The sequence below is a fragment of the Entelurus aequoreus genome, linkage group LG08, assembly GCF_033978785.1.
Source record: "Entelurus aequoreus isolate RoL-2023_Sb linkage group LG08, RoL_Eaeq_v1.1, whole genome shotgun sequence".
Lineage (NCBI taxonomy): Eukaryota > Metazoa > Chordata > Actinopteri > Syngnathiformes > Syngnathidae > Entelurus > Entelurus aequoreus.
The window spans coordinates 74,596,918-74,597,138 of record NC_084738.1 but is presented as its reverse complement, the minus strand read 5'-3'; positions in this window follow the sequence as shown (position 1 = coordinate 74,597,138).

Here is a 221-nt window from a genome sequence, read left to right as displayed (position 1 = left end):
TTTATTCTTTAATTTAAGAAATAATTTTGACAAAAAACATTTTCAAGCCACCTTTATGCAACCAAAAGGAGCTTAAAAACACATTTTTAACAATTTATTTTCATTTAAAAAAATAAAAAAATAAAAAATAAAACAAATGTTATTGATTATTTTTGCAAATTATTAATCAATTTAGAATCGAAAAAAATTTAATTGCGCTACGGATGTGAATGATTCCTATT